At 56.0% G+C, this 20103-nt stretch overlaps 1 pseudogene; it reads right to left on the minus strand.

Moving 5' to 3' along the window:
• Positions 1 to 1055: 1055 nt before the first annotated feature.
• LOC101021624 lies at positions 1056 to 16567 on the minus strand (annotated as a pseudogene).
• Between the last annotated feature and the right edge of the window lie 3536 nt (positions 16568 to 20103).

A 20103-nucleotide genomic window follows, 5' to 3' on the forward strand; every position in this document is an offset into this window, starting at 1 on the left:
CTGGGCTGACAGCTCAGGTCCAGCTGCCACTGGGACAAGCCCAGGTATCAGTGGAAAACACCCAAGAATGATGATCAAATGTCTTCCCATAAGGGTGTTCTGGGGTGGCTCCAGCATGGATTCCCAGACAGGGCAGGCCAAGGCCTGACAGGGTTTTCTCTTCTGGGGACACGGATTCAGCAAGGCTGGGGGTTCCTGAAGTCACACAACAGCAGTGGTGGCAGAGTTGGGACAGGGACTGGCTCAGTATGTGGGTCAGAAGCAAGACAGCAGGCCCTGCTCCCCACCCCTTGGAAGGGATTGCCACCACGGGCAGTTCTGACTAAGGCCTGGGAAGCCATGACTCAGAGAGTGGGTCCCCAGGGTCTCTTTGGGCCAGCCGGGCTGCTGTAGACAGACAGGAAGCACACCTGACACTCCTCCACCCTTGGGCAGTGCAGCGGGGCTGGGAATCACGCTAGCTTGCCCAGCAACTTGCTTTCCTGTGTGAACTCTGGCAGGCTGCCTCTCTGTGCAAAGCCACAGCTGGGGCCTGCCTGGGGTCCTCTCCCTCTTCCACCTGCTCAGGGTGGCCTGGAGCTTGGAGGTGGGCAGTTGGAGCCTAGGATGGGCCTGTGTCAGCAGGGCATGTGCCCTTGGGCCAGTTACTTCTTCTCAGAGCCTTGGGCTCCTCCTCTGAGGATGGGGCATGTTGGTGTGAAATGAGTTGAGCATGTTGAGTTGGGGAGCAGCAGGACAGGCACCTTCAGGCAGCCCCCCTGGTCATGCTCCCTCCCTCCCTTCCAAGTCCTGGGACAGACATTCATCACAAAAGGGTTCAGCCTCTGATACTGTTTCTTGGTCTCAGTCCTTAAGGAGTAACTTTTTTTTTTTTTTTTTTTTGAGATGCAGTCTTGCTTTTTTGCCCAGGCTGGAGTGCAAAGATACAATCTCAACTTACTGCAACCTCCGCCTCTCAGGTTCAAGCAATTCTCCTTCCTCAGCCTCCCAAGTAGCTGGGATTATAGGTGCCCACCACCGCAACTGGCTAATTTTTGTATTTTTAGTAGAGATGAGGTTTCGTCACATTGGCCAGGCTGGTTTAAAACTCCTGACCTCAGGTGATCTGCCTGTCTCAGGCTCCCAAAGTGCTGGGAGCCACTGTGCCCAGTCAGGAGTGATTTTCAGTGGTGTCCACTCCATCCTCAGCATACACCCAGCCCTGAGTGTGCGTGGCTGCCACATGCAGACTCCAGGGCCACACTCCCCTTTTGTCCAGGGATGTCATATGCTGGAGAACAGAATGTGGGAGGTGACCCCTGTAGGCTGCAGGGCAACCTCTCTGAACCTTAGTGTCCCCACCTGGAGAAGGGGTGTAACATCTTCCAAGGGGAGAGCTGAGGAGGAAATTGTCAACGGCTGAGTCCAAGGCTCACAGACAGAGGGCAGGGTTGGATCCAGGGCTGGGCCTGGGCCTGGGCCTGGGCCTGGGAGGACAGTGTCTGCCCCTTCCCCAGCCTCCCACCCCTGGCCAGGACAGGACCCTTTTCAAAGCACATTCATGCCCCTCTGTTCCCTGCTGTGGGCACCACTGTCTGGCTCCATGGGACTAGATTTTATGGGAGGGGAAGGGGCTGTGGGTAGGAAGGTGCCAGGTGCTGGACCATCGATCAGCGTGGTAGGAACCTGTTGCTGGGGCTGGTGGTGGGAAAGAGGCCACTCTGAGGTGGTAGCAATTAGCCCAGCCCTATCTCTGGGCACAGAGATGAAGGGACACGTGGGGACAAGTAGGGCACAGCTGGCCAGACTGCTCTTCCCCTCTCTGCCTGCTTTTTCCAGAAGAGTCAACAGATAGAACAGACAGGGTCAGGGAGGAGCCCACGGGGGACCCAGTCCCCACCACTCCAAGGGGCAGTCCCTGCAAGTGACAAAGTGGGCTCAATCCCTGTGGAACAGGTCTCGGAGGACCACAGAGTGGGGCCCCAGGGGAGGCTGGGAGCCTGAGCTGGAGGCAGGCAGCAAGTAAGGGCCAAGCTGTGCCCCTGCCCAGAAGACCTTCCTGCCCCCAGCACCCCACCCTCTGCAGACAGGCCTCCCTGGGCAGCAGCCCCCCAGCTTCCAAGGCGCTTCGTGCCTCACCAGATGCCACGCTCTCATGGACCCGATTGCTGCTCTGGCCCCTGCAGATCTGCCCCAGAGGAGCAGGTGAAAAGCCACACTGCCTGCAGCGGCCTCTGCCCCCAACTTCCTCCACTGACCCCTGCCCCAGTGCATCTGTACTGCCAGGCCTCCGTGACCACCTCCAGCCACAGGGACTGTACTCAGCCTCGGGTTCTGCGTCACAGGGTCCCATCTCCCAGACCAGCCTCCCACTTCTCAGGTGGGCCACGAAGCCTAGAGAGAGTGGGCCTTACAGGCTGTCAGTGGAAACCAGGGACTGAGCCCAGGCCCACTGGGGAGGGAGGCCAGCTCCAGGCTGTGCTCGTCAGGGCTGAGGCTTGGCTGGGCCCTCCTGCCCCAGGTTATCAGAGCTATTCTGGGAAGTGGCTTGTTTCCAGCCTCCTGGCCTTGCTCCTGATGCCACTGCCACTGCTGACAGCCCCCAACTGCTGCCCGGGCCCTGCTTACTCCAGCAGACCTCCCTGGGGAGGAGGAACAGGAGGGCAGCAGACATCCCCCAGGCCCAGCAGAGGGCACGAGGCAGCAGGCAGGGTCCTCCACCAAAGCTCCAGGCAGAGCTCCAAAGCGCACATCTGCAGGCTTGCATCTTGGTCGCCCAGGGTGACTTCAGACAAGCTGCTTCACCTCCTGGTCAACCCTCTTGGGTTGACCTCCTCTGTCAACCCCACCTCCACAGCAAACAGATGTGGCCATGCTGTGTCACTGCAGCGACCACACACTCTGGAGTTTCCCGGCTTTCCACATGTCCCACCAACTGTCCCACAGACCAGCAGGACATCCTGGGAATTCCGGGTCTCAAAGTCCAAGACACCTTCCCAGCCGCCCCTCCACTGTTCACTGGTGGCAGAAAACGCCTCACATAGGACAGCTTCTAGTTCAGCCACCTAACCAGCCCCCATAGCCCACTCCCTGCAGCCCACTCACACCTGCCCCTGGGAGACCTTGCAAGCCCAGAGCCTCCTGGGCCATCCGTCCTTGGTTCTAGGCCCCCAGGTGCTTCAGTTCCTGTTCTCTGCCCCATCTGGTCCTCACCCCCAGGGATCATAACCACCCCACCACCCTAGCCCTGAAGGTGAGAGACATGGTGCCAGCACCCAGCTCAGGCAGCACACAGGAGTGCTCTGAGATGCTGGCTGGGTGCATGCTGAAGGCAGGCAGGACAGGGTGGGGGCACTGCCACTGGGCCTTGAGGTAATGGAGTTTGAGGCAGGAAGGCCACCCTTGCCAGATGCAGGGTAGCGAGGCATGGCAGGGGCCACGCTGAGCCCGAATGAGAGCTGCCCAGGAGCCAGCACAGGTAGAGAAGTCTGCGTTGGACAAGGGGAGAAGGCAGACTGGAGAGATTGCAGGGGACCCCGAATGCCAGCTTGAGTGCCCTGGCTGAGGACTCTGTCCTAGGGGCAGAGAGCAGACAGTCAATAGCAGAGGGGCCGCAGCTCCTCACACCACAGCTTCTGGATTCCTTAGATTGGCAGTGGGGGGGTCCCAGGCCCTCTCCCTGACCTTGCAATTGGGGATGATAGTGGCTTTCGGGGAGAGGAAAAAGTCACCTTTCCTGAGCCCACGCAGTGCTGGGCCCTTCATGCCCAGACCCCATTTATGGAAGGATGGGGCTTGGTGGCCCCTTTATTCAGCACATGAAGGCCCTGAGAGGGAAATGGAGCCCAAAGCCACTCAGCTGGTGAGGGGAGCCTAGATGAGACTCCAGGGCCACCCTGTTTCCTGCCATCAGCACTGCTGAGAGCGGCTGGGACTCAGGAAGGAAGTGTGTGAGAGTGTGTGTGTGGGGGGGGGTGCGTGTGTGTGCATGTGCGTGTGTGTGTGTGTGTGTGTTGGAGGTGGGGGGACAGTGGGGTATCCAGAACCACCTCTAGCTCAGGCCCTTCCACCAGGACCCAGCTGGCCAGGAAACCCCCTACTACTTGGATTATCAGGACCCTGGAAGGGAGGCCCTTCCTGCGGTTCCATTGCTCACTCTAGGCAGTCCTCTGGCTGAGGAATGGACAGGCCAGGGCTGGGGACAGGGACTCACCCAGGCCCAGTTTTCACACAGCCTCAGGGACATCCCTGGTCTCACTATGGGAAGACTGAGACCCAGAGGGGGAAGAGCTTACCCAGGTTCACACAGCAAATCAGGGGCCAGGGCCACTCCCTCTACTCCCCCGAGGTCAGACAGCTGCCTGCGGGATGTTGTGTGACTGCGACTACCCTTGACTGACTCCCAGCACAGCCCAGCCTCTGGCATGGCATCCTGTGGTATCAGGATTTTCAGTGGCCACGTGGCTCCTGAGCCCAGACTACAGATGGAGCCAGCCGGTGCCGTGGATGCAATGGTTTGACGACCCCATTTCCCCATCGCCCTCCCCGCCCTACCTCACTTCAGCAGAGATCCTGGGGTCAGGGGACTCACGGTGACGCTCGACAGGCTCACAATCCTCGGTGCCACACGGCTGGGAGCTCTCAGGCCAGGCCTCGTGGCCACACTGGTCGCTGTCTTCCTCGGGCAGCCCCGTCTGGGTGTTGACACACTTGACCAGGCACCGCTCGACACCACCGCCACAGGGGCCTGAGCACCGTGAGACACAGGGAAGGAATGAGTGTCTCCCAGGCCAGCCCTAGCAGTGGTGGCAGTGGGGGCCTCTGGGAAACCATCCCTGCGCCCTGTGCCTGACAGGCCTGCCCTTGCTCCCAGCCGCCCCCTCAGTGCCTCCTGGAGGACCTGGTCCCACTCCTAGAACCCACTTGGTGCTGGAACCCCACTCTCACTTGTGGGATCGGCTCCTGCAGAGGGGAGGGGCATGAGAACAGTGGGACAGCCCTTGGGGCTGCCAGGCAGTGAGCCCCTCACATGGGACACACCTGAGAGGCCTGGGCAGGGGCCCTGGGATGGAGCCCTGATGCAGTAGTGGGCAGAGACGTGGGCAAGACAACGCTGTGCCTGAGGGACAGGGCAGAGGACCTGCAGCAGCCCTTGGGCAGGAGGGGAGGAGACAGGTTTCACAGCCAGGGCCCAGCCCACCAGGCTTCGTTGTTATTAGGTGTGGGTCTGAAAACCCTAAACTGAGTCTGTGCCAGTGTCGTGCTATGCCTGGCCCTGTGCTTTATTGAGTTCCTTCATTTAATCCTCCCAACCCTCCTCTCCCAAGCTGTCCCAGTTTTGCAGATGAGAAAACAGGGTCCCAGCAAAGCAAAGCAACCTGCCCAGAGTCACTCAGCAGCCAGTGGGACAAAGACTCAAATGCTGGCCCAGCTGACTCCAGGACCCAGCTCAGGGCCCAAATCTGAGATTTCTGAACCGCTGAGTTCCAAACAGGCCCAGCAGAAGCTGTCCTGTCCATCTGAGGCCCTTCCTCCACCTGCTTCTGCCACTGGCCTTTGCTGGGCTCCCTTATCCCCCCAAACTCATCATTCCTGCCTCAAACTTCACACCTGTAGGGCAGGCTGGGGAACTCAAGATCTGGGGCACCCCTGGGGGCATCTTCTTCAGGCAGGAAATTGATCAAAGGGTTCCCAGGGGTCTGCTCTGAGGGTGGGGGTGGGGAGCAGCCAGCCTGGCTGGGTCAAGGGCTAGGGGACCAAGATCCCGGTGCCCCCTCCTCCTTGGCTGCAGGAGGCTCTGTGGCAGGCACGGGGCTACACATGGAAGGCACAGTAGGACGGCTGTGTGGTCGGGGAGTCCGATCCCCTGTCCACTCCAGGTCTAGATTGGGCTCCTCAAAGGGCCCATAGGACAGATCCTTGTGGAAGTTGATGAAATTGTAGTCATAGTAGAAGTTGTCCACAAACACGGGCCCTGGCGTGTCCAGCTCTAGGGCCTCCTCCTCAATGGTGTTGCTCATGGTGGCTGGCTTGAGTGATGAGACAGGTGAAGGGCATGGGGCCAGGTGGCACAAGATGAAGTCAGCCTCATTGAAGAGCTCATGGCTGGAGGAGCCGCTGTCTGAGCCTTCAGGGCACAGTGTGTCCAGGGGCCACCGACAGGGTGGCAGAGAGCAGATGACTTCGCTGGCTGGCTGCTGGGCCTTGTTACAGGGGACACCAGTATCACTGGTGCAGAGGACATTTCAGTGCTGAGTGCCCTCCCCACATGTCACTGAGCACTGCAGGGGAAGCCAGGGTGAGGGGCTTAGGCTGCGAGGCAGGCTGCCAGGGGATGCTGGGGCATGGCTGGGTAACCTGTCCACTACCCTATGTCAGAGTGGCAGAGACCCCAGCCAGCCCTCTCTGGTCCTGCCCAGCTCAAGGCCATGGCTGTGGACATGGTTGCCAGGGGCTTCCTGATCCCTGAGGCTTTAGAGTCAGGGGCTGGACCCTGGAATGCCCAGGCTCCCTCCCACCCACGAGGGCTCCAGGAAGGCTGTCTGCCTACCTGTAGCCAAAGACCAAGGGTGGAGCTAGAGGCGAGCCCCCTCCCATCCCACACTCACCTAAGACCAGTTCCCCACAGCCCAGGTGGCCGGACAGGGCACATGGCGGTTTCAATGGGTTTCAGTAGGGGTCCAGGGAAGGTGTTCACAGGCGCGTGGCTCCAGGGCACTCTGCTCATCCAGCCCCATGCTGGGATGCAGAGCATGGCCCGGCAGGAGAGGCCCCCAGGCCCACAGGAGCTGGAGCACAGCTGCCACTCACCTGCCCACCATCTGGTGAGGGCACATGGGTGGCATCACCGTGGCATCAGATGAGTGGCATCAGCAGGCTCACCAGCAGGGAGGGCCAGGCTGGGCTTCCAGGCCCTCAGGGTTTGGGCAGAGCTGGGACTGAGGCCAGTGGATGATTCTCCAGAGCTCCAAGCCCAGGTAAGTGTCCTGCCCTCAAAGCCTGGTGACATGGCACAGCCCCTCCACTCCTGCCACCCTCCCCTCAGGGAAACTGAGTGTGACCTGAGGCCTATTTCCACATCCAGGGGCCCAAAGAGGAGGACCACAGGTGTCCAGGCTGGCCCAGGCTGGGGTGACGGGGACTGGGGGCTGGGGTTTCAGCCTTGGGAAGCGAATGAAAGCCCGGCTCCCTCTGCTCCTCCCCAGGGCCCCCAGGGACCCAGATGTAGGGGCCTGTGGCAGACCCAGGATGCCTGGGGGTGGGGAGTTGGTGGTGGAGTGGGGGCGGGCTCACCTGGCAGGGCAAGGCTGCTACTGCACTTCCTCTGGCGGTCATCGGGCTGGCCCAGGGGGGCACAGTTCTCCTCGTCCACGGGCCCTGCTTGCTGCTCCGAGCAGTATCCACTCTGCCTCTGCACACCTAGGGGCCATGGGGCTCAGCCTGGGACTGGCACCCAGGTGCCCACCGCCCAAGACCCAAAGACACCCTTTCTGCCAGACCCTCCCAGCGCCTTACTGCCCATGTCAGGATGAAGGCAGACCTCCACCATCACCTCCTTGCTGTCCTCCTGGTTCTCACTCACACCCTCTCCTATGTAGCCTCCCCTCTGACTGCCCCTGGACAGGTGGCAGAGTGTGGAGGTTTCGTGGGTTGGGTGCCCAGACCCTCTGCTTCCTAACTGAGATGCCTGGACAGCTCATTTGGCCTCTCTGAACCTCAGCGTCCTCCTCTGGGAAGTGAGAGCAACAATCCTGCCTCCTCCAAGCCCTGGAGGGAGGACTGCGTGTGTTCTTGCATGTGCAGGCTCGGCCTGTGCCCCGCACATCCTAAGAGCTCGATCCGTGCCAGCTGCTGCTAGCATGCAAACCCAGTCATGGAATCAAGGCCGTCCCACCGTCCACACCCTTCCCAATGGCTCAGAGAATATCTGGAAAAGAAATTGGGCAACAAGGGGCAGCCCCTGCTCTCCACCCCTGCACCAACCTTGGCACTGCTCCTGTCCTTCACACTCTCTGCCACTGCCCATCCTGGGGCCTTTACATCGCCACGCTCCTCACCTCAGACACTCACTCCCATACTGCCTGTTGAGGCCCAGCCACAGGACCCCCTCTGCAGGTGGCTCTGCCTTCTCGGCTCCACCCCCACCCTGTGGTCCAGAGTGTAAGCTGTCCCTCCCCTGAGCTGCCAGTTCCACACCCGTCCCCCTCTTTCCTCACCAACAGATTCTGATTTTGTTCAAGGAGCAATGAGACCAGCTGAAAACACAACTCCCTGCCACTCCCTTGCAACTAGGGGGGTTTGGGACACAGTCCTGGCTGGGGAGAAAAAGGCACAAGTCCCTCACTAGGAGTCAGCCCTTTCCCCTCTCCTTCTTCCTGCCCAGTACAGGATAAGAGCCCTGGAAGGGAGGACACCATCTGTGACAAGCAGGAATGAGGGGAGGCTGCTGTAGCAAGGACGGTATGGCTGAGGGCCAGTCAGCTCCAGATCCCGCCAGCTTGGACTGTGCACCTGGGACTTCCTGCCTGAGACAAAGAACCCCTGTCTGTTCCAGCCACCATGGGGCACTTGCCTCTGCAGACACTCCCAAGTGGTCCACCTGCAAAGCAGCCAATTTGCTGAAAGACAATTCCCCTAATGTCTAGTGCTGCAAATGTATGTGTTGGTTTTCATGTTTGTCCAATTAAAGACACCTGTGTTAGGCCAGGCACAGTGGTTCACGCCTGTAATCCCAGCATTATGGGAGGCCAAGGAGGATGAATCACCTGAGGTCAGGAGTTCGAGACCAGCCTGGCCAACATGGTGAAACCCCATCTCTACCAATAATGAAGAATTAGCCGGGCATGGTTGCGCGTGCCTGTAAATCCCAGCTACTCAGGAGGTTGAGGCAGGAGAATCACTGGAACCTGGGAGGTGGAGCCAAGATCGCACCATTGCACTCCAGTCTGGGCGACAGAGTGAGACTCCATCTCAGGTAAAAAATAAAATAAAATAAAATAAAATAAAATAAAATAAAATAAAATAAAATATAAAATAAAATAAAATAAAATAAAATATAAAATAAAATAAAATAAAATAAAATAAAATAAAAAAATACAGCTGTATTAGATAACATGGGTTTCCTAGCTTTGGAAGGTATCTGTCCAGTTCTCCATTTTCGTTTTGTCATCATAATAGCATTTTAAGGAATGCTCAAATGTCTGCATCTCAGATTCCTGATCCTGAGACCCTGAGGACACTGAGTGTCAATGATGGGAAGACCGAGGGGAAAAGGGGAAGACTAAGAGACAAAGGGGGAGACTGAGGTGTGGGGAGACCGAGGAATGGCGGGGGAGACTGAGTGGGGGGAGGAAGACTGAGGGGCATGGGAGGGACTGGGGGATGGGGGAGACCGAGGGGTAAGGGGGGAGACTGAGAGGAATGGGGGGAGACTGAGGAGTATGGGACAAGACAGAGGGGCAGAGGGGGAGAACAAGGAGCAGTGAGGAGGAGACAAAGAGAGAGAGAGGGGAGACTGAGGAGCATGGGGGGAGACTGAGAAGTATGGGAGGAGATGGAGGGGTAGAGGGGAAGCCGAGGAGCAGTGAGGAGGAGACAAAGAGAGAGCAGGGACTGAGGAGCATGGGGGGAGATAGATAAATATGGGGAGGAAGAGTCGGAGTTAATGAAATTGCCCTGCTTTTTACAAATAGTTCAGGGAAATAAGTCAGGGTGGTGAGGGGACACTGGGCTGGTCTCCGGGACGCAGCAGAAATGCAAGCACAAGACCTGCCAGAGCTGAGCAAGGACACAATCGAGAGGGAGCTGTGTCTGCTGGAGGGAGAACACCAAGAGCTGGAGCACACTGAGCACGTGCCGCGAGCCAGCACCCACCTGCCTCATCCATTTACCCTCCCAGTGGGCCTGGGACATAGGGCAGTTGCCAGCCTCATCTCACAGATGGGGAACTGAGGCTCAGAGAAGCCAACTTTCAAACCCGTGGTGGCCCAGCAGTGAGCTGGAAGCTGAAGCCAGCGTCCCTGTCCAGAGATGAAGCCCCTGCCGCCGGGGCTGTGCCTGCCCCACTTCTCACCTCTGCCACAGGTGACTGTGCACTTGGTCCAGGGCCCATAGTGCCAGGAGAACTCGGGCGGCAGGACCTTGCCATGGCCACCTGCCTCCCTGTGGATGGTGTACTCGTAGCGCACCCCGGGGTTGCTCTCCTGCAACAGCAGCTGGGTGGGCAGGCAGGAGCCCGTGAGCACGAGGTGTCTTCTCCATCCACCCAGTCCTAAAGGAGCCAACCCCAGCCACCTCTGTGAACTGTAGCTACACCATTGGGCCATTTTAAAGATGAGAAAATTGAGGTAGAGGCTGCAGCAGGAGGGCCTCACTCAGAGCCAGGCTCTGTGACTGACCCAGGGCTCACTCTTCTAGGACGAGACCTGCCATAAGGGGTGCTGGTCCTGGGGACTGCACCTCCGCTCCCCTACCCTGGGCCTTGGGAGGCAGGCACCTGGATCCAGACAGGCTCGTTGGTGGGACCCAGGGACGTGAGGTTCTCCCGGTTGCCCCTGCGTGCGTATGTGAAGGTGGTCCCTGCCACCTGGTAGTCCCTGTCCCACTGGATGGTCCAGCCATCACTGAAGAAGTACTTCTCTGGGTCCTCGCTCTGCAGTGCCAGGAAGTTGGCAGCCTTGGCCACCTCCTGGATGCGGATCTCGCGTGCGCCGGCTGGGATCAGCCCCACGTCCACATACCCTGTCAGCCAAGGGTTGTGGGTAGGTTGTGCCCAGGGTGAGAAGGTTGCTTATCCCCACCCGCTTCCCTCACGTCTCTCCCCACTTGCCTCCACCTGCTGATGCCAAAGATTTCACCATTAGCTTTAAAGTCTGAGCTCCCCAAATTGCTCAGATCTGTCATAGACAACCAAAACCTCGCAGAGGTGCCACAAATCCTGACCCCGTGGCCATGCCCCATCACCCCTCACTTGGGGACCTAAGCTGGTCTCATCACAAGGCTGGATCCATCCCCTACATTAAAGGCCAGCTGGCATTCTCTTTCTGAAAAACCCAAAGAGCCCAGGACTTTCTCCTGGGACACCCTCCTCATCCCCATGCGGCCTGCTTTTATTCATTCACTTCCGTCACACCCGTCACATGCCAGGCACTACTCTCAGCACTTCATATCTGTAAGCTCATGGGTAACGGCACTATAGCCTAGGTACTATTGTTATCCCCATTTTACAGATGAGCAGAGTGAGGCAGACAGGGATAGTAACGTGCATGAGCGTCCTGCTGGGATATGAGCAGCCTCCAGGGCCAGTGCTTTATCCAACACACTGCACTGCTCTCTGGGATGAAGTCTAAGCTTCTCAGCCTGGGGCTCGAGGCCCTATAGCTGGTCCTGCCTTCCCTTCTTGCCTCCAGGCTCTGGTACAAGCTCTTTCCTCCATTTGGAAGACCACTTCCATCTCTTCTGAGTTTTATGATTCAGCTCAACTTCCACCTCCTACAGGAAACCTTCCCTGACTTCCCCAGGCCAGGACCTTCTTCCTCGGTGCTCCCACAGCCCTCTGGGCCTACCTCTACTGCACTGGTCACACCAGAAGGTTCTGTCCCCTTGCAGGACTGAGCACTTCACCTGCATGTCCCCATCACCTAGCACACAGTCAGTATTTGAGCAACGTGTGCAAAACAGACCAGAGGTGAGGGCACGGAGTTGGGCATCTCAGAAGCTTCAGGAGGAGACTACCATTCTTTGAAAGGCCCAGGGGCCACACACAAGCTGAGCTGGCCCTGCCTGGGGTGTCTGGGACAGGAGGATTCCCCGTGGGGACAGCTCTCTGCATGTGGGCCAGGGGTTCCCTGACTCCTGCAAGAATTCTACCCCAGCAAGGCTTCCCTGCTTAGCCATCTCTAGTCTAGGTAGGGACCACAAGACGAAGGACAGGGGCCCAGGGTAGATGGGGAAGGGGCCACCAGGTGAAGAGCACACCCCTCCCCAACAGCGGTTCCACCCCATACCCAGGCACTCGGCCTCCTCAAAGGTCCCGCTCACAGTGTGGCAGGTGGAGTCATTGCCGTGACACACGCCACAGTGATCCTCCATAGCACCGGAGTCAATCTTGAAGTCACAGCCCACGTTCTGCAACACACAAGGAGGAAAGGCCCCTGGTGCTGGTGGTCAGCCCTCTGTGGTCCCAGTCCCGGGGGCCAGCCAGGGTCAGGAGGAGAAAGCTGGGAGTGGGGGTCAGGAGGCCTCTCTCTGGCCCTGCCCCATCCCAGCTGTGCCTCTGACTCAGGTGAACTTCTCTACCTCCCTGAGCCTCAGTTTCCTCACATGTGAGATAGGGAGATCCACCCCTCCCTTAAAGGCATGTCGTGAGCATCACATAAGACAAGAGAAGGGAAGAGTTCTGCAAAGGCTGCAGGCAGGCAGGGGATCTGATGCACTCCTGACCAGCGCATGCAGGGAAGGCATTGGGGGTTGGCACCTCCCTGCTGGTCCTCCTCGGAGCCCAGGCCTTGATACACCAGTGGCTTAGAGGGCAAGAAGCAGGGACAAGTAGGTGGCTGGGGACATGGGCAAAGAGGAGAGGCCATCATTGTTATTAAAAATAAGAATAGAAATTGTTACCAAATACTGAGTGCTACTCTTTGGGGCTCAGAGCCCTTCAAGTCACCTATGTCACCTCATTTAACCCCTTCTATCAGGAAGCAAACCACTGTCTGGGGTCAGCCAGCCAGCAAGAGGTCAAGTCACTGCCTGGGCTCCAGTTTCCTGTCTGGGGTGGTGCTGGTGCAGGCATCCAAGGAGATGCAGGGAAGTGAGGCCTGACTGGGAGGGGTCCCCAGTGCCAGGAGGTGTGGCAGGGGCTTTGCCTTAGAGATCATAGAGGGTGGGGGCTGGGAAACCCAATGGTAGAACATGGGGAGGGTGGCCTGAAGAGGACCAGGAGGGACCCAAGAGAGAACCTGGGGCCCGCCAGTGGGGCTGGGGGCAGCCAGTACTGGGAGAGCCTCTTCCTAACCAGGCACACCTTGCAGATGCTGTTGATGCAGAGGTCCCAGCTGGCCTGGACCTGGTAGTAGGGGGTGCCATCGACCACGGCATCCCACAACTTCTTGGCAAAGTACTTATTTGAGGGCCAGCAGTACAGCTCGCAGGGGTTCACTGGAGGCCCAAGTAGAAGAGCCATCAGCAACAGCTGGGGCAGGAATGTGGAGGCCACCAGGAAGACCCCTCTGTGACACACATCCATAGCAGGCTAGAGGCTCCCAAGCAGCACCAACATGCTGGAGGCTCCGGCTGGGCTGGTAGCTATCTGCAAGGTCGCAGACTGGGGAGCTAGGGGTGAGCAGCAGCCCCAGGGGACAGTGGGAGTGGCCCAGGCTTGGGGTGGAGACTGGGCCTCCTACTTGCATCACAGGGTAACCTTGGACCCACACATCCCCAGCCCTCTGGGCCTCAGTGTCTCCATGGGAGGCAGCACTCACCGTCATTGACCACGGGCACCCATGTGTGCAGCTGGCCCTCGTAGAGTGTAGCGTCAAAGTGGCTGCTCTGGACGTGGCAGAAGGAGGGGCAGCCAGTAGGGCAGGCCTGCAGCTTGCAGAGGTGGAAGTGCTTCCGCTCACCCACACAGTATCTGCCTTTGTATTTGGGTCGATGGGGATGAGCGGGGTGGGCCCCAGGGCCTGGTGAATACTACTGCCTGGCCACAGCCCAGAGCAAGCGGCTTCCTCCTGCACCCACACCCCCAGATTCCTACCGCCCAGCTTTGTGCACAATGCTTCCCTCCCTTGGGCTGCCCACCCTCTGGCCCAGACACACCCTCCCTGTTTGTAAGGACCTGTGGGGAGGTGGCAGCAGGAAGCCTGAGCTCTGCCCCCAACCTGCTGTGTGACCATGGGCAAGTCTTCGGCCAGCCTCTGGGCCTCAATTTCCTCCTGTATAAAGTGAGGTTTGGGCTGCCTCTGCAGAGGGCTGTTGAGAAGCTGGGACAAGTTGCAGCCATGACTGGCACTGGCTGGAGGGACTGCACCGAGTCTCTAGCCCATGACACCAGCATCCTAACAAGCCCTTGAGTCCTCAGCCTCCCTCCTGGTGGCAGTACCCCAGCCCGGGCCTAAAGGAAGTGCCCAGGGCCCCAGCCAGGTGGGAGGTCTGACCGAGCACAGCTCCTGAAACCCTCCGCATCTAGGCCAGGGTTGCTGGCCCCCCCCCAGCTCAGACCTGGAGGTCAGGAGGCAGGGAGGGCCACAGGCCAGTCTTGGATAAGCATAGTGCCCTGGGTGGGGCTGGCTGTGAACCCCATGTCTGCCCCGGGTGGCCTCCTGAAGTGAAGATTAGCCGGGTAGTGCCTCAGGTCTACGGTACCACTGGCCTCTGTGTCTCAGCAGATCTTCACACCACCCCGTTTAGACGGGAAATAGAGGCCCAGAGAGGTGAAGTCATTCACCTCAGGCCATCCCTTCAGTGCTGGCCCATCCTCCCAGCTGCCCCCAGTCTCATCTCAGACTCTTGTTGTGTCTCTGAGGCCACCAAGCCCCTCCCGCTGAGTGCCCCCTACAGACGAGCTGCAAGACTGAAGGCCTGGCCTGCAAAAACTGCCTTTGCCCTTGACTACAACTTTACTGGATGGGCACTGCTGTTATATAGATGGGGAAAACGGGGCCCAGAGAAAGGATGAAGATGGGATTCGAACCTGGAGCCATCTAAGGTCTGGGACCCATGCTCTTCCCCACTGCCCTCTCCTGCCTCCTTCCAGCCAGCAGCTGCTTTGCCATGTGGCCTCTGATGAGTCTCTCCAGTCTCTGGGCCTCAGTGTCCCCCTCTCTGGAAAGAGGTCAGCAGTGGGGACCCTGTCAGTCCCCAGAACACTGCTTGAAAGTGACTCAAGGTGGCCTGGACACTCGGACTGACCATTATGAGGACATTTCTCAGAGCCAGGGGCTGGGACAGAGCCAAGCTCCTGCAATCGGCTGACTGCTTGGGTCCCTCTGTCCCATTGCCCAGGGCACCCTGGGCCCCACACTCAGGTAGGCTGCGTGCACTGCTGCTCGGCGCTCTGTACGCCCACGCCACAGCTCCGGGAGCAGATGGACCAGGCGCTCCAGCCAGATCAGCCACCATCCATGGCCTTGGACCAGAAGCCCACAGACATGCACTCCTCATTGAGACACCACTACCGAGACAGATGGAGGTAGAACCACCCCACCCCCCAGCCTATCAGTAATCCTCACCCTAGTGAGAACAAGGTGGGTGGGAAGGCTGAGAAAGGCACAGAGGGGAAGGATGGAAGGTAAGAGAGGCCCCTTTACAATCATCACAATCATCTGTGACCCAGACCACAGGGAGGAGCTGAGCAGGGAGTAAAATGGCCCACGTGCTGACTCAGCTGAAGACCCCTGGGGGAATCATGGAATCAAGCCCTGGCCCCAATGCCTCCACTTTGCAGATGGGGCCTTGGGCTGCAGAGAGTGCGGGGCTCTGCTAGGAGCACAAGCAAGACTGTGAGCCGGGGCTGACCCCAGGGCCTGGTTACAGCAGGTCTGGCGTCTCACACACCCACTGCCAGGACTGGGGACATCCCCTACCTTATTCTCCCCACACTGGGTGCCGTCCACGGCTGCATCCAGCTTGGAGTGACAGGTGGTCCCCACAGAGCACCAGAGTGTGTGGCAGACATTCTGTGAGGAGGAGCGCATGGGCCATACCCTCACCCTCTCCCAGTGCTGCCACCCACCCTGCCCCCTCCCTGTCCCCAAGGGTCCCCTGGGCACCCCTCCACATGGCAGGGGCCCACAGACCCCCAGAGGTCCCTTCTTGTGTGTCTGCTCCCACCTTCCTCCCTGGACCATGTGGTGGTGTGGGGTACTCGGGGCTGCACTCCTCAGAGCGGTCCCCAGCTGTCCCCACCTCTCCCAGCCTAGCCCCTCCTCTGGAAACACTCCCGTTAGAAGATCACTTCAGGCAATCTTCTCCAGGATAAATAGACCCTCCCCACTGGGGTTCCTTTTCCCTCTCATGAACCAGCTCCAGAGAGGCTAAGGGACTTGCCCAAAGTGTCACACTTTGTCCATGGTTGACCCAGAATTCAGAGCTGGGTCTGTGGCCGCCCATCCCTGGCCTCTCCCACAGGTCACTTGGTGTCTCACAGTATCACTCGGGGGCGCAGCCCAGGCCAGGTGAGGTTACTCTCAGGCTGGCATCCATGGGCTGGTGAGAGTTGTCCCCGAGCCCTCCTGCCGGGTCCCCACACCCCCACACCCACACTGGCCCCACTCACATCCATGTCCTCGCAGAAGGCAGAGTAGGCCCCATACTGGAGGCGGCACTGGTGGCTCACATCATAGAGGACACCAGGTGGCACTGAGGAGAAGTCGATGATGTCCTTGGCAGGAGGGTCATCCAGGCACAGGCCCCACCCATGGCTAGAGATGGGATGGGAGGATGGAGGGGGCGCAGCCTGGGAGACCCATTGGAGAAGCCTTGGTGGGGCGAGGAGAGGTGGGAGGGGACACAGAGTCCTACAACTGTAGGAAACTCTAGCCTCCCCTCTCTGCTCAGCCGATCCTCCACCCACAGCCAGCAGCAGAGGCCCTCCCAGCCTCTCTCATCTCACCTCCTGGGCACTCCAGCTGGCTAAACAACCCCAACACCAATCCCAGGCCTCTGTACACACTGCCAGGGCCCTTCCCTCAAGGCCTCCTGAACCACAAAGTGTGGGTGGCAAGTCACCCAGGTGCCAAGGCAAGAGATCGAGGGTATGAGCTGTTCCAGTATAATAAAATATATAAAATAACAATAGTTATACTAGATATAGATAATAGATATGACTATGTATGAATATCATTAATCATCAGTTTGTAGCAATTACTCTTTACTCCAATATTATAATAATCCTTGCTCTACAATTATAACCTAGGAAAAACCAGGCCATACAGAGACAGGAGCTGAGGGTACATAGTGAGAAGTGACCAGAAGACAAGAGTATGAGCCTTCTGTTATGCCCGGGCAAGGCCACTACAGGGCTCCTTGGTCTAGCGGTAACGCCAGCATCTGGGAAGACACCTGTTGCCAAGTGGACCATGGTCTAGAGGTAGCATCAGTGTCAAGGAAAAACACCTGCTACTTAGCAGACCAGGAAAGGGAGTCTCCCGGAGGAGTTCAAAGAAGACTCTACTCCTTCACCTCTTGTGGAGGGCCTGACATCAGTCATGCCCACCCACAATTATCCGGAGTCCTAACCATCTCTCTCTGATGCTGTGCTTCAGTGGTCATGCACCTAGTCTGCCTTCATGTTCCATCCTGTATACCTGGCTCTGCCTTTTAGATAACAGTAGTGAATTAGTGAAAGTACTAAAAGTCTCTGATATGCAGAAATAATGGTGTAAGCTGTCTCTTTCTCTCTCCTCTCTTTCTCTCTGCCTTGGCTGCCAGGCAGGGAAGGGCCCCCTCTCCAGTGGACACGTGACTCACGTGACCTTTTCAATCATTGGAGATGATTCACACTCCTTACCCTGCCCCTTTTGCCTTGTATTCAATAAATAACAGCACAGCCACGCATTCAGGGCCACTACCGGTCTCCGCGTCTTGGTGGTAGTGGTCCCCCGGGCCCAGCTGTCTTTTGTCTCTTTGCCTTGTGTCTTTATTCCTACAATCTCTCGTCTCCTCACATGGGGAGAAAAACCCACTGACCCTGTGGGGCTGGACCCTACATACGGCACCCAATGTGGGGCTCTCTCTTGCTGTGTGAAGTTGCACCCTGAGTGCGGAATCAGCGGAGGATTTCGACCAGATTCCTGACGATTGCGGTCAACAAGCTTGGTGGTAAGCTTGAGCACTCACAGTATTCCGGGGACACCATGGGACAGGCCAGTGCTAAGTACTTGGCTTATTTAAACTTTATGAAAACCCTCCTGTATTATCTCAACCCTGTCCCTGTTCAGCCCTGCTGTAGGGCTCTCAACCTTCTGCCTGTTTGGCCCAGTAATGAGGCCTGCAACCCTATCCCTCCACAGCCTCGTTTTCTCATGCCTGTTTCTTTTCCTCCGAATCAGACTTGGCTAGAGTCACAGGCTCCCTTGAAGCCTGGCTCTTTTCCTAAGTTATAGTTGTAGAGGAAGGATTATTATAATATTGGAGTAAAAAGTAATTGCCACAAACTAATGATTAATGATATTCATACATAATCACATCTGTTTATATCTAGTATAACTATTCTTCTTTTATAATAATTTGTTGTACTGGAACAGCTCGTGCCCTCAATCTCTTGCCTCCGCACCTGGGTGGCTTGCTGCCCACACAGCCCTGTTAAAATGTTTTTTGTGTGACTTCCTGCATAGTATTTCAAGGTGGCCTAGCAGGAGAATGAATCAGGGATTGCTAGCTTTCCACCAACATAGCTTGGAAGTTCCTTTAACTCTTTCACAGAGATAGAGTCCCTCTGTACCTAGTTTTATGCTGTTCCCACCTTCCCATTTTTCTTGGAAATTTCCTACTTATCTTCAAAGATTCAGCTCCCCTGTCTATCCTCTCCATAAGGAAGACTTTCCTGAACTTGTAGGCTGAATGTCTTGCATTGTTCTCTGTTTCAATCTCTATTTTCACACCTGTTATACCGAGTGTTAGATTATGGGGAAACACCATTATTCATCTCCAATCTTTATCCCATGGCAAATTGCCTCCGGAAACTCTAGTAGATGTCTTATTAAGGGTGACCTTCGTCCGGAAAGGAGACCACCCCCATTAAATTACAGAGGAATTTGAATATCCAGCATTGGAATATAGGCCAGGATGACAGAATGCTGTAGTATTTCCTTGTTTTTAATTCTGATTATACAATATTGTTTTGTATTTTAAAAGTAAGAACATCTACTTATGTATAGGTTAACCTAGACAAGATTTTATTAAAATGCTCTCTTTGAAAAAAATTAGGTACAGAAATGATTTCTTGAAAATCTATTCCTTTTATTGATTTTATTAATGTTGCATAGAAATATAAATTTTCACACACCATACTTTTGCTAATAAATGTAAATAAGAACAAATTACTTTTGAACAATTAAAATAATGAAATATTGATGATTTTCAATAAGGTAGTTTTGGAATAATTCTGAAGCCATAAAAGACTAAAATTCACTTCATGCTAAAATAAATAATATTCTCCCATAATGCAATTATTTAATTTTTTTTAAAAAAAGAAACCACCCAATAAGAGTTTAATTCATTAGGAAATTTTTAGCATTTCTCAATGCAATAGAGTGTTTCTACTATACTTCCTGGCATCATTCCTTTCCTTAGCACTTATCTTCACACTGGAAGAGGTGAACCAGGTGATTATGCCCCCTGCAGGGGCTGGTTCTGCCTCTGAACAGTGACTTGGCATGACAATTAGGTTCAAAATTACCTACATTTACCCTACAGATTTCTTCAGAGCTATCAGTCTTCCTGAAACTACCCTAGCAAATACTTTTTCCTTTCTGCAATACTCTTACTCAAACCACTGTATTTATCCCATTCCAAGCTTTCCATTCTCTGTTAACAATTTCTCAGGTGCTCATGAAGTTTTAAAGGACAAGACTCCTCTCCCTTGGGTGAAGCACACATTACCTGTATTCAAGCAAATTAAGTTAGTTTACAATCCTTGCTACAGGCCAGAAACAGAGGATTGAGTAAGGATTTGCCCCATTTGAAAGGAGAAACAAGTACAAAAAGAGATTGAGTGATTTTTTTTTAACAATCCTCTACACTTATACTTGTACTTTAAGGACTAAAATGTACCATATAGTCTGATGCTCAAAACAAGCTCTTTTTGAGAACAGACATCATTTTACAAAAAGATACTGAGGCTCAGAGATATGAGTCACTGTCTAAGGTAATAAAAATAGAAATCTATATTATTAGAACTTAAACTCAGGCTCATCCCTGTAATACCAGTGCTTTGGGAAGCCAAGGCGGGATTCAAGAGCAGCCTGGATAATATATTGAACAGCCTGGCCAATATAGCAAGAACCTGTCTCTACAAAGTATATTTTTAAAAAAATAGCCAGATGTGGTGGCACACCCTTGTAGTCCCAGCTACTTGGGAGGCTGAGGTAGGAGGATCACTTGAGCTCAGGAGGCTGAGGCTGCAGT

This window comes from Papio anubis, chromosome 7, assembly GCF_008728515.1.
Source record: "Papio anubis isolate 15944 chromosome 7, Panubis1.0, whole genome shotgun sequence".
Classification (NCBI taxonomy): Eukaryota; Metazoa; Chordata; class Mammalia; order Primates; family Cercopithecidae; genus Papio; species Papio anubis.